We start from the raw sequence: 12124 nt of genomic DNA, 5'->3' as shown, positions 1-12124 counted from the left end.
CATATCATTAAGGTGATTGAAATATTCCTCAGCAGTCATGCAGTGATATTTAGCATCATTTGCTCTGTGGTTTGGGCTGTTACATAATGTAGCTCCCAGCCCATTCAATCTCCCATCTGCAAGAATGAAATTGAAGCGTAGCAAATATTGAAAGTATATTACAGATAAATAGCACAGAAATAAAGCATAAACAAACCAAGAAATTCTGCAACTGAAATATTTACAGCACAGCTTGACAAAGTCCAGCAGCTGCCTGCAGCATTAGAGGTGTCCACCCAATTTGCTGTAATGGCCTCAGCTGCTGTAATTTCCCCAGCAGAAGATGAAGAAGGAAATCTCAAGCAGAAGAAAGCCCTGCTGCAGTCTGAACCAATGTGAGCTGTGTCGGGGGATTTGCCCTCAAAACCCCTTGGCTTAACAGAGCATCACCCCTGAAACTCTCCTGCCTGATGTTTTGGCAAGGATCAGTCCCACACTAACAGCTTTGCACTGTCACAAGTTTATTTTCCCACAGCCACTTTCCCAGCAGGGCACTCATGTGTTTCCAGTCCTGAAGGACTAAGGTTCTTTTTTGGCCATAGAAAATCTATTTTCGTGACTGACTGAGATCTGATCCCTTCTGCTCATTGTGTAGTGGTACTCTAGGAGCCTGTTCTGCTTTGCTTCTGTGGGGAAAAAGAGAAAAAGCATCTTGTGCAACCTCTTGAGCATTTTAGGAGTCTTCTGCAATATATGAGTCACAAAGAGGAGTGAATAAATCCATGACAGATTTTAAACTGGGAAAAACTTGCAAAGAAAAATATACACACTGACATTTCACTACACCCTACTCCTGATTGTGATAAAAAAACCACTAAGATAATGGTCTTTCATAAAGGAATGTTTCATTTCTTTTAAAAAGATTTCCATACACTGGCATACAGAGCATGTACAAGTGCTCAAAAAAAATTACTAAATAGTTTTCACTGCATCATTTTAACTTCTCCTAATTTTACCCTTTAAACCCTGCTTTCCCTTACAGACTTGCGCTATCCTTTATTTTTTTTTAATTTGAGTTTCTATTGAAATAAAGTCAAGAACATTTGCACTTATGTTATCTTCCTACTAGAGATTATAAGAAAAAGATCAGGTCTCTTTTTCTGTAAGTACAGACCACCCTCTACCCCAGTGAATCACAAATCATAGAAAAAGAAAAAAAAGTTAGGAGGGTTTTTTCCTTTGCCTTCTGGTTTCTGAGACTTACTTTATATTAAATGTGGGTCACACTTCCTTTTACAACTATGTGATATAGTAACATATGGAAAGAAAAGCTGTGACTCTCATAATTGGCAAAAGCTTTAAATACAGACAAAACACTGTTGATCCTTGATTTAAATCAAAGAGCTGGCACATTCATTTTCCCTGAGGTCAGCCTGTTTCAAGAATCTTTTATTGTGCTCCTGGATGTAAAGGTGCACATATTTTGGTGGATACCTGATTAACTGGCTGCATTCACAAACTACATTCACAAACTTCTAAACTTCCAGGCCTGAACGAGGAAAAACCTGAATATTATGTCAGCCACCCACAAGTCAGCTCTTCCTCTTGTCTTACTCCTAAAAGAGAAATAATGACAGCAGAATATAGTAGTAACAGCATGAAAAAAGTAAATGCAACCTCTGAGAAAAAAAATAGAGGCACAATACAGAAGCTAAAACAGGCCTTGAAACCAATGACAAAAGTGTCTTCAGCAGCACCAGAATTTCACCCACAAAATTAAACCTGAAACATAAATTTAAAAATAAATGAGGAATGGATAATTACTTACTAACTCTAGTCTACACTGAGGCTTCCACCCCAAGCAATTGGCTTAGACTCCATGAATTTCGTCTTTAAGGTCTGAAAATGAAAGCCCTTGACTGCAGTGCCTTGAAATAATTGAAATGACTGATGGGGTAAGGCAAGCAGCTGAGATTTAAAAAAATGTGCTCCCAAACTATGAATACTTTTATTCACAGTTTAGCAGCTGTAAATCAATGAAGACCACAGCCTCATTATATGGGTGAACAACATATCTGTACCTTTACCAACAGCAAACCTTGCCTTCTTACTAGGATTCTTGATACCCCAATAAAACAATAAATTGCATTATAGGCAACAGCATTTCAGCATTCTCTAGGTGCAACATTCCTTAACAGCTGAAACATCCAAAAGCAGTATTTTAAATTAAACCCAGGACACACCACACAGTTCTCACTGTATGTACTGCCCACAGAACTGGGCATAAATGTCTTTCTTTCCTTAATGGATTGATTACTGTCTTCTGAATTTTTACACAGAGTAGAAGAAGCTGTTTAACATCACTACTATAAACCATGGCGTATAATTTAGGATATAATATAATTCCAAAACTGTAAGAGTTTCAAAATGCTGAGGACAAGGATCTGCTCAAGGCAGAGCAATCAAACACTTACTTTTTGCAATCTGTTAGTGGTGGCAACTCCATAGCAACTACCTGTGCATCTTCATTCACATCCCACAGGTTTCAGCCTCCCTCTTGGTCTGATCAGCAACTTAGCTGGATCAAGCCAAAGAATGCAGGCACTGTGCTAAAAATCATATCACTGATCTCTTCCTAATTTCACCAATAGCCTTCACTTGAAATAGAAAACTTCCAGATCTCTCAGGTAAGGGGTTTTTTCATGATTTATTGCTGTTAACTTTTTTTTAAAGATCTTCCAGTGTTGCCACAAAATCCAGATAACTCAGCCCTCCATCTGGTAACCCTAACTTCAACCAACTAACAGTAGATTAAATTGACTGTCATCCATTGGCATGCCATGATCTCCCAACACATGTTACGTGAGAAGTTAAGTAATTCCTATAAGGACTCTTTTTTATTCTAAATATGCTGTTTTGAGTAATAAATATATGCATGTTTTATCCTATGGCTCCATTTTAAACTACACTGAAAATAATCTCTCTTCCTTGCATTGACAGTAAGCTATTTAAATAGAGTTCTATTGTGTATAACTTCAAATCTGTCCAGGAAGAGCCAGAGAGCAAAATTTGGCTATATTTCTGAGACTTCTACTTTCAGCAAAAGCACTGAGCTAATGTAAGGCTAAGATAAAACTTCACCTGGAAAGCAACAAGTGCCAGAAGAAATCACAGTAATTCATTTAGCAAACCTGAGGAAGTGTCATTTGTAAAATTTACTGCTATCCCTGTTCCTCAAGAGCCATAATTAATAATTAATTGGACAAGAAATGCTGCAGAATGGATTCAGATCCCAGAACCACACAGAACTGCAGGGAGGTGGGAAGTATGATTCCTTCAAAGCAGATTTGGGGATGCATGTGAGCTAATCTGTTTCGGCAAGGAACTTTCTCATCTTCCTTCCATGTGCCCTTCTCTTTCTTTTCTCTGCTTTTCTGCACCTAAGAGGAGCAGCAGTCTTGAGTGGCAGCAGACTCCCATTGTGCCCCTCTTAGTGTTACCTATCCCTGTACCTCTTGCACTTTTCCACCTCCTGTTTCCCTGAAAAGTTGTAGTTGCATCCCCTCCTGCTGCTGAGGGTGTTCTTCATAATTTTTTGTTTCCTTCAGCTGCTTTGGGCCTCCTGATATGGATGTATTTTTTTATAGCTATCCTGCACAGCCCTGTCCTAACTTCCCAAGTGTTCCTACAGTGATTATTCTTGCCATTATATTTTACTTAATTATACAGATTAAAAGAAAAAAAAAGTCATTAAATAACTGAACAGCATAAGGAGTGCTAAAAATTTGAGAATAATTAGCAAATTATCATTCCTTTCTGTGAATGTAAAGCTTCTGGATAAGCAAGCACATTTTATGTTCAGTTGAACAAGTATTTACCATCAGATCAAATGCTTAATAGCAGTGATAAAGAAATCTGGCTGCACAAATCCAATCAAAGCTGGAGAGAATCAGCCACAATAGTGATGTTGGTGACGACAGTCTCAACTATGAGCACTTTCATCTGGAGGAAAAAAAACCTGATAAAACTCTGCTGAAATTGTATGCAAGATTAATTCATATTAAACTGTGTGACTAGGTCATTGTTCTGTGCTCACAAAAGGCAAAGTTCTGTTGATTTAAAAGAAAGGGATTGAGGATGACCTTACAGGGAGGAGGTATTGGAAATGTTTACCAGAGTGAAGTCACACATAGAAATGGCGATGTTATCCCAGGGTCCTTAACACAGCTGCAGTTACTATCTTTCTGATTTTGAACTGCATTAAAAGTTAGATAAGTCCAAGGGTGCAAAGTTAGAGTCTGCACCTACTTACCCAGTTCCTAAAAAAGCCGGGTCAGCAAAGCCAGAGATACTAAAGTGCTCTTTGGAAAAGGAGCTGAGCTTGGCATCCTCTTTCACCAACTTGCCTCGCACAGAATCCCAGAATGGCTCAGGCTGGAAGGACCTCAGTGCCTCCTCTGCTCCAGCCTTCTTGTTCCAGCAGGACAGGGCTGTCTGTTCCAGTGCTCAGGAAAAAATTGCTGCCTTGTGGTCTGGTGGAACTTCCTGGGCATCAGTTCCTGTCTGTTCCTCTTGTGCCATTGCTGGACCCCATGGAGCAGAGCCTGGGCCCTTCTTGGACACTCTCCCTAAAAATAATCCAGGAAGAACCAACAGTATAACCCTGCAAAGTTAACTGGTGATGTTATGTCTGCATTTATGGGTTGTTCAGGCATGCTAAGATAATTACCCCTCAGAGGGTGCATTCTGCCCACTCCTGCAATGCCACTGTAGCATAATGCTATTCAGATAAACAAAGCTTACTCAGTTCCATGCTGGAGACAGCTTTTGCCCATTTCTGTGGCTTGGTCTGGAATAACAAATCAGAAAACAGGTATGGTTTTATGTTTCCCACTGTCACTACAGGCTATCACTGTTGGAGTGCCCTGTGTCACCTCTGAGGAAAAGCAGCTCTGCCCAGCTGTGCAGCAGCTGCCTCTCTGCTCCAGAGGAAGCTGTGGGTGAGAGCAGCAGTGGCAAACATGCCACCAAGGTGGGCAATGGCCTTGGCTCACCTGCTCAGCTATGGAGCCAGGATGAAAAGCACCTGAGCTGCCAGGGCAGGGATTGATGAACCTCTTGTTGGAAGTGTCAGGGAAATCAAAGCAGGAAGAATGTGAAAACTCCCAGCTGGAATATTACCTAGGCTATGAAGTGCAAACCCCCTTTCTTTTACAAAAGTTGCAGAGATCCTTAAAGACCACAAGTGATGGAGAATCAGTTTCAGATTGCATTTCCCCTGAAAACATACGTGCCCAGGCAGTTACCAGAGACATAAGGTAGTTTGCCACTTCAGTTCTGCCAAGGAAACCCATTTAATCACTTTATTCACACAGAGCTCTCATCCCTATTCATTCCAGGCTTATTTCACTCAGCACAAGCAGGGCAGAACAGGACAATTGCAGGGAAGCATGTCCCATTTGAATGATCATAAACAGCAGCTGGAAGACAGAGTTTGTGGTCAGTCTTAGAATCACAGAATCATAGAATGATTTGGGTTGGAAGGAGCTTTAAAGATCAGCACATTCCAACCCATGTGGCACAGGCAGGGACACCTTCCACTAGACCACAGTATTCAGAGCCCCATCCAACCTGGCCTGGAACACTGCCAGGGATGGGGCAGCCACAGCTTCTCTGGGAAACCTGTGCCAGGGCCTCAGCACCCTCACAGGGAACAATTTTCTCACAGTGTCCAATCTAAACCTGCTCTCTGTCAGTGTGAAGCCATTCCCCTTGTCCTGTCACTCCAGGCCCTTGTCCAGAGTCTCTCTCCATCTTTCCTGTGGGTTCCCCTCAGGCACTGCAAGGCCACAGTGAGGTCACCCCAAAGCCTTCTCCTCTCCAGGCTGAACAATCCCAGTTCCCTCAGCCTTTCCTCCCAGCAGAGCTGCTCCATCCCTCTGCTCCCCTTGGTGTCCCTGCTCTGGCCTGGCTCCAGCAGCTCCCTGTCCTTGCTGTGCTGGGATCCCAGGCTGGATGCAGCCCTGCAGGGGGGTCTCAGCAGGGCGGGGCAGAGGGGCAGAATCCCCCCTGCCCTGCTGCCCTGGGGCTCTGGGTGCAGCCCAGCACAGGGGGGCTCTGGGTTGGGGCATGGCCAGCTCCCACCCACAGCACCCCCAAGTCCTTCTGCCAGGGCTGCTCCCTCTGCTCATCCCCACCTGGATTGAAACCAGGGGTTACCCTGACAGGGATCTTACCAAACCTTATGAGTTTTCCATGCAATTGGACTCTGCTGAGCTCGTACAGTCCAAGAACATCACAAAATAGTGATGCATATCCCTGGATGCATGTCCATGGTGATGTTTTATCCTTTGTATGTTGCCAAAACTTGGGAAATGCATCATCCTCAGTGTAATAAAAGGACAATGAAATCACAAATACTCACTGCTCAGTAGCTTCTGGTGCTACTGTCTTTAATAGTTGCTGCCTGTTGTATCTCTCTGTCCTTCAGCCTTTTAATTACTTCATCAACAGTTGTATCCTGGGCATACTTGTTGGTTTGGTCTTCAAGCTGTTTGATTACAAAATTGAAAGATCATGCTGGATCATCACTTATTTTGTAGTTTCAAACATTTGATTCAGCAATAATGAGCAAGAACTTCTGTAATGACAAACAAGAAGTAGTCATGGAAGAAACCTGGCTGCAAAATGATAGGTTCATCAAGTTAGAACACACATTTATACCAAGGCCTGTGTTTTGCAAATATTTCCTTTACAGAAAAAAAAAATAATAAATAAAGAATGACTGATACTGATACTGTTTTGAATTATTTCCTTTGCTAATGGAGATGTCTGGCCCCCAAATCACAGGCTTAGTTTCTAATGAGCCCAAGTTTCCCCATCAGCTAAGGAGCCACCTTGATCCTTTAATACCTCCTCAGTTAGCATGAGATGGCTAAGCTAACATGAAAGAGGTTAATGAAAGTATTTCCATTGAATTTAAAAGGGAAAAAAATTATCTTTTGACATTTTCTGTCCTTTGGGATCCCAAGTAAATCACTTCCATGCTTCTTCCCTCTGGAAGAATGTTCATAATACTTTTCCTTCTTGGGCTCTATAAGAAAGTGCATAGATATGGACTATATACCCTTCTTGCTGAAATACCACAAGCTTCATCACTGAGCCATTAAAATATATAACAATTAAATATTTAATAATTTTTAAAGACAGAATGAAATTAAATTAAAGTGTATGCAATGTGTCCTACTTGTATCTATTTTACATCCATTGTGGATTTACTATAACCCATGAAAAGGAAAGTTAGAACAATTATTTTTGTTAAATTTTAGAGCGTGGATTTCCATATAAGCAAAATGCAGAAATATTCAGCAGTCTCATTTTATAGATTTATTAAGTATGTTTTATAGTATTCCCTAAACTTGAAGATAATCTTAACATTTTAGCACTTATTCTAAAAATATGCTAATGAGGAGAGTTTTGCTTTGATCTGAGCAGCACACAGCAGATTAACTCTAAGCCTTCAAAACAGGGATCAGAAGATGACAGTGACTGGTGACTCCCTCACGACGATCTCAGATGGACTCATGTGCTGGAAGGCCCTGCTCTTCTGAGATATCTGCTACCCTGACTGACTGGGAGAGGTGGCCAAAACATCACCAGCAGTTCTGTGATGCTCCTGCCTGTCAACATGGGATATCCCTGAGCAAAATGAACAGGTAATTAAAACCAGGTGATTAATACAACCCAAAATGTCATTTATACCCTTTCTCCCTGCTGAAGTTCAAGCCTGAGCCTTGTGTTCTGGAACTGAGTGAGTGACACTCAGGGTGTCACCTAAAATCCATCTTCCCTGTCAGGATATTGTTGACAGAAGAGCTCTTTTTGTCCATCATCTTTATCACCTAGGAGTCAAGCCTTAGATCAGACTGTAGAAAGGAGCTGCCAGGAAAACTCACAAGAAGGGATTAATCACAGCCACTTAGCTGAGGACCTAAAATTATTTGGACTTGGGATATGCATCACAGGGTCATAGAGGAGCCAAAACAAGACAGACCAGGTCAAGCATGCTGGTTTTCAGCACATGAATATAAGAAATGTGCTATAAAGAGCAGGACCTGGAAGTCTTTATCGTTCTTGGTAGATCCTGGAATCTTAAAGGTCAGTAAGTTAAGCCTTATTAGAGTTCTATGGATAAAAGCCTATGAGAATATCAGTGCTACAGTGGTAGGATGACTACTGCAAATTAGCCACAGGGATAATAGTATTTAGATTTGAAGTTCTTGGAGATTTGGAGATACTGTTTTTTCCCCTAAGGGTAAAAGAGTTGTTTGTAGTTGGTTGAGTAATGATTACAGCAGAACAGGGGTCGTCCAAAAGATCATTAGAATGTGGCAGTGACATCCTGTTGATCCACAAAATCCAGTGAAGAAAAAGTCTTTCTATATTTTATCCTGGTTAATGCAGAGAAAGTACTTGAAATGGTGAAATACAGCTTAGGCAGGAATGATGATGGAATGAAAAAGTTATGACAGTTATGAAGGCAGGAGGAGAGGAGGGAAAAATGTAGATTTCTACTTTCTCAAGGAACTGTAGTCTCATGGGAAATGAGTCTAAAAAGAAAATAACTTGAGGATACCTGGAGGTGCAGCAGTGAAGCATACCAGTACAGTATATATGGACAAAATATGAAGGTCCAGAATAAAATGTGAGATTCAATATTAAAAAAGGAAAAAAAAAAAAAAGGAACAATAAGAATTCTTATTAGTGAAGAATTTATAGAATAAAATGGATCAGGAAAAAAAATTTGCTTTCTATTCAACAAAGAAAGAACACTACCAACAGATTGCATTAAGGGTATGAAACACTTAAAGCCTCTTTTGCATCCAATTTTGATAAAAGTCAAATATCAGCAGGTTTCTTGAACAATGAATATCCATAACAAATAGAAAGAGAACAAATTACAGAATATTGCTATGTATTCATATTAGCTCTTAAAGAACTAGCTAAAATTGTCTCCTAAATCTATGCAGAATGCAAAGACACAACCTAACTTTAAAAAGAGGAAAGAAGAAGAACTGGGAAGTTACTGACATATTTCTAGGAAATCTATTCCTGCTTTCAGGCAATAATTACAGTCACAAAGAGTTCAAAGCCTGTTAAGAGATACAAGAGTCACTGGGGATCCTTGAGATCTATCCTGAGTTCGGGCAAGCTTATATTTTAAATTATATTTCCCTCCAACATGCACCACTTTCACCTTGCCTTCTTAGGAAAACAAGAACAACACAATCAGTTTTTCCATCCACATCTGTCAGCCTTTCCCCTGATTTTGGTGTCCATTTAGTAATTTCAGTCAAACTGGAAAGTGCTAGGGGCCTTCAGACACAGTCACAAGTCTTGTGAAGTTGACAGTGACAAAAGAGAGAGAAACTCTCCATGGTTCTAGCTGGGAAGGCAGATCCATTATTTTTTCCATGCATTAACATCTAGCCAAGCAACCAGCATATGTGCTCCTCTGGGCTAGCCACAGACTGTGTCTGGCCCAGCTGCTTGAAGTGTGCAGTGAGAGGAATTTTGCTTTTCCACCTTGAAGCAATAAGCCACAAGCACATTTCCCAGCTGTGTCAGGCACCAGACTCCCCCCCTGCACGTTCCCAGCTCACTGGGGCTGGCTCACAGAGTTCTTTTCTAAGGCCTAAGCAACCCAACCTAACCCTCTGCTCTGAAACACCAGTTCTGGGTGCCAGGCAGCTTGTTGAAGGTGTGGATAAAACTCCAGGTGGTGGCACAGCAGAAGTTGGGGATGGAGCTATTTATTATTGAGGTTGCTGATGTCCTAGTGACAGCTATATTCCATCTTGGTGAGTTATCTGCATTTTTTTGTATTTTGCCAGCTCTCTGCTTTGATAGGCTTTCAGTAAGGATGATGTTGGACCTCAGTAAAAATAACTTTGAGGAATTTCTCAAAGATCTTTTGACCTCAAGAACAGGAAGGACAAACTCAGCTCACAGAAAAAAAAAAAAAAAAAACAGGTTTGATTTCTTGAATAAAGTACAACTCATATTGCAGGCAATCTTGGAAGGCATCTGCAGGAACACTCAGTGCCCAAAAAATATTACACAGAAGGAGTCATCCATAAGGTCTTAGATATATCCTTGTGTCTTGCAAAAACAAACTTAGAAAGCATTTCAGAGACAGAGGCAGTCAGCTAGAAGTTTTGAGGATTAATGAAGGTGGAACAGAATCTTTCACTTTAACCACTCCAACCTGTTAAAGAACTTACAGGTGGAAAGATGTGGAAATATTATGATTCTACCCATCACAGACCATTGGTCCAAAATACACACAGTAGTAACAGAGGCTAGATTTGCCTTTCTAGAGACTTCATGTAATATTAATTTCCATTACTGGTCACAAATTCTCACTAAAGAGAGGAGCTGGAGGGCTTAAGAAACACAAAAAGGTCAGATCATTTAAGAGGAAATGAGGAAGGCTGAGGAGAATCTGGGGCAAGACAGGGCATACTCCTGTCTTGAGAGCTGCTGACAGAAAAGTGAGCATTGCATAGGGTTCTGTTTTATGGAACTTCATATGTTTTATGGAATTCTGTTTATGAAATACCAAAACCCAAGGGAAGATAGGGAGTGACTCCAAGGACATATCAGAGTAAAGGGGAAAGGAAATGTCTGTGTCCTGGCTCTAATCCCACATGGAGGTTAGCATGAAACTACAAGAAGAAATACTTTTAGGAGAAGCTCACCCTATAACGAGGGACAATTTTTTGGGTGTCTGCTGTGTCATTGTTTCCCATTCCCCCATGATTATGCAGGCTATTACATATATTCAAATTAAAAAGAGAGGCAAATCAATAGGTGGTACCTGTGTGTTGCCTGGGCACAGGTGCCATGAGGGTGTGGTGTGGCACAGCCATCAGATGTGTCACAGCTCCTGATCCCCTGAGAACATCCAAATCCAGGGCCTGAACCATGAACTGTGCTGATTCTGCTGAAGATCACAAGCTTTCTCCTCATCTGTCATCATTGGCAAAACCCCAATTTTTGAGTGAGGCACTGAGATATAATCCTTGTGGGCCCTGTAAAGTGAGTTCAACATTTGTACCTGAATCCCAGAGTCTTTGGTGAATGATCTACGTATGTTTGCTCTCCTGTTGCAATGCTTTGAGAGTTGTAAGATTCTGAATACATCTCTGCGAAATGAGAGATCAGCCCAGGACAGTCTTTAGCATTAGAAACACAACATGTATCCTCAGTCTATCTGAAAGTCTCATTTTTACACATATTTTTTCCTTATATTAAGCAGAAAATTGTCTATAATAACAGTAACTTTTAAAAGCTCTGTTTGCCTTTTTTCTTCTCTTTGGTGCATTTCTTTTGATATATGTGAGCTGCTACCACTTAAAGTAACCAGGAAGACCAGCAATTTTTAAGTTATCCAAAAGCATCTTGTAAAAGATTCTATAAGAAGAGTTATCCTTCTATTTATTATATAACCTGGAAAAATAAGAAGATAAAATAATTTGGGAGGTTGAGAACAATATAAAATACAAATGTCTTAAGGCAAAGGTGATCAAAGCAATAAATTTCCTTTCCATACACAGAGAAGGGCATTACTAAGAAAGCCACCCTGGGAAAGTTGCCTTTCCAGGCTCCTTCTGTTAACAACAGAGATAACAGGAACCTAATTTAAGCATTGTATCATTACCTGGAAGAGCTCTATTGCCTCTAGAAGAAGCCTAAGGATACAAACCTTTGTGAATACCCTGTATAATTAAAGCTTAAATTGTGTGGTGGATTGGCTCACCTGACACTGACCTGTCAAATCAGCTGCATTGGTGGCAGAGGGAGCTAAGATCACAGGCACTGCACAAATTAATCAGTTGGAAATCATGAATGAAAGCTCTTGTTTGCCTTCATTCAATGCCTGGTGTATGAATATGAACTGAAATCCTTGGCAGGATAAGTCAGTGCTCCTGGCTTTAACCAGGCATGCTGTTTGCTCAGCCCCTCGTGTAATCCTGAGAAGAACTTCCAATGGAGAGGTGGAGCTGGTATTCCCTGTTAAGTGACCCTCTGAAATCACTCCTGTGTAAATTAGCAGTGCTCAAGGATCAGAGCCCTGGTTATC

Source organism: Lonchura striata, chromosome 1A, assembly GCF_050655825.1.
Source record: "Lonchura striata isolate lonStrDom1 chromosome 1A, ASM5065582v1, whole genome shotgun sequence".
Lineage (NCBI taxonomy): Eukaryota > Metazoa > Chordata > Aves > Passeriformes > Estrildidae > Lonchura > Lonchura striata.
The sequence above is the reverse complement of the archived record's forward strand: the minus strand, read 5'-3'. Positions refer to the sequence as shown.